This window comes from Bison bison, unplaced genomic scaffold (assembly GCF_000754665.1).
Source record: "Bison bison bison isolate TAMUID 2011002044 unplaced genomic scaffold, Bison_UMD1.0 scf7180017864211, whole genome shotgun sequence".
Taxonomy (NCBI): Eukaryota; Metazoa; Chordata; class Mammalia; order Artiodactyla; family Bovidae; genus Bison; species Bison bison.
The window spans coordinates 379,291-381,528 of NW_011494783.1; positions in this window are offsets into that span (position 1 = coordinate 379,291).

A 2,238-nucleotide genomic window follows, 5' to 3' on the forward strand; every position below is an offset into this window, starting at 1 on the left:
GTTTTTTTCCTTTTGCTATGGCTCTAGTAGATCACGTTCTATGTCTGCTCAAAGTAATTACTTTACCCAGAACTATGGCATTTATTCATTCATCCATCCATGCATCTATCTCTACCTAACTACCTACCTACATATCTATCTCTTATGTATTTTTTTAGCTCCAGGCCAGACAAGACCTTTCTTGTGATCTCCAAACATATGTATCAATGTTTGATTGACTCCTTCACTTACATTATATAAATCTCATTCTTACCATAGTTAAAATAGAGCTATTATGCTTGCTTCCTCTGCCCCAAGCTATTCCTTTCCTCTTGCCACCAAACACCTTCACTGTATTAGTAAAAGGGACCATCATACATCAGAGTAATTTCTGATTCCTTTCTTTTACATTCTACCCTGCAATAGATTTCATTTGCTTGCCAACAAAATATGTGATTAACTGGTCTGTTTCCACCTCTCCTTTTTACATTCTGTTCTGCACACAACAACTTTAATTTTTAAAATTATTGTTTGCTTTTTTACTTTATGTTGTAAGCAAAAACAGAGGCAGAACACAATACTGAATGTATAACTTATTGAATTATTATAACACAAACCCTCTTGTAACCACCACTCAAGTTAAAACAACAACAACAAAAGATCTGCTAGCTGCTGCAACAGCCCCTCCACATATCCTAATGACAACTCCTTTTTCCCAAAAGTAACTATTCTCTTGACCTTTGTAGTAATTACTGTATTGTATTTACTTATGGCTTTATTCCTCAAGCAAACATCCCTAGTCACTGTAGTTGAGTTTTGCCCAGTTTTCTCAATTTGATATGCTTAGAAATCTCTTTACTCTACAGGGCCCCTCTAACTCTGTTTTTTCCCTACAGTTTATTTGAGTGATCTGGGCCATTTGACCTGTAGAAGGCTTCTTTATCTTAGAAAACAAATCAGGTCACATCTTTTTCCTGCTTAGAATAAAATCCAAACTCCACATGTGCAGGGCCTGATATGGCCTTGTGTGTGCCTGCTTCTTCATCTGCATCCTGATTCCCTCGTCCTCTCTATGATTGTTCTCAGGGCACACCGTTTGTCTATCAGGGTTGGAAGAAAAGGACTGTCTCTATAAAAGGAAAATTTATTTTTTTACAAGTCATATGAATTCATAAAAAAAATAATTGTAGACCTGTTAGATTTTTCTATGTGAAATCTGAGACTTACCCAATGTATTAATAATTTACTAATAAGCACTCATAGGTTTAGTAATAAATGCTACCTTTCACTGGAAATTCTCAATCCTATCAATTAGTATCATGAATATCTGGGCTCAAATTTATGAGTAAAATCTCAAGAGTAAAGATATTTTGATCTCCCACTTTTTAAGAGGAGAAAATTCAAGTGTTTGCCTTAGAAAGGGCAAAATATTATGTTCACCAGTTAAACTATAAACTTCATGTAAGGACTATGTATTTTATCTCATTTTTTCCCCCAGTGCCTTAACAGTGCCAATAAATACCTGCTTATTGAATAACTTATTAATCGAAACTTTCTTTACTATTTTAGAGGTTGCCTTTTATGAAACATATAAAGATAATTCATATTAGAATTTAGTATAGTGGTAAATAAGACTTTTAAAAATAGGTGCTGAGTTAACTGGTCCATATTGTTCCTCAGTAGATGAAATATTATCACCCATACAAGTCTTCTTTCATTAACTGAAATTGATTAATTCTATTTTATCCCATTCTTTATTCTTAATTCTTCCTTCCTGTGTGGACAACTATTCTGGTATGTTTAATGCATGCAGTGATGTTTGAGAGTATGTTTATGTATTTAGAAATATATTAACTACTCAATAAACTAAACAATGTCTAAGTTTATTTATTTTTTTAACCAAACCCTCTATTGCTAGTCTATTACTTCAATAGACTAATAGACTAATATACAGAGTAATCCATGGTGTATACCATATTTTAGCTACCATTCTTTGTTGTGGTACCCAACCCCCCCCTCACCACATATGGCCCTATGATTTACACCATAATACATGTGCACTTAAAGACCTATGGGGATTTATTTAGGGGATATACACAGGAACCAAATAGCTTGGTAATGGATAATGCTCTCCAGATTGGCTTTATCTACACTCTTACTTCGGAGAAGACAATGGCACCCCACTCCAGGACTCTTGCCTGGAAAATCCCATGGATGGAGGAGCCTGGTAGGCTGCAGTCTATGGGGTCACTAAGAGTC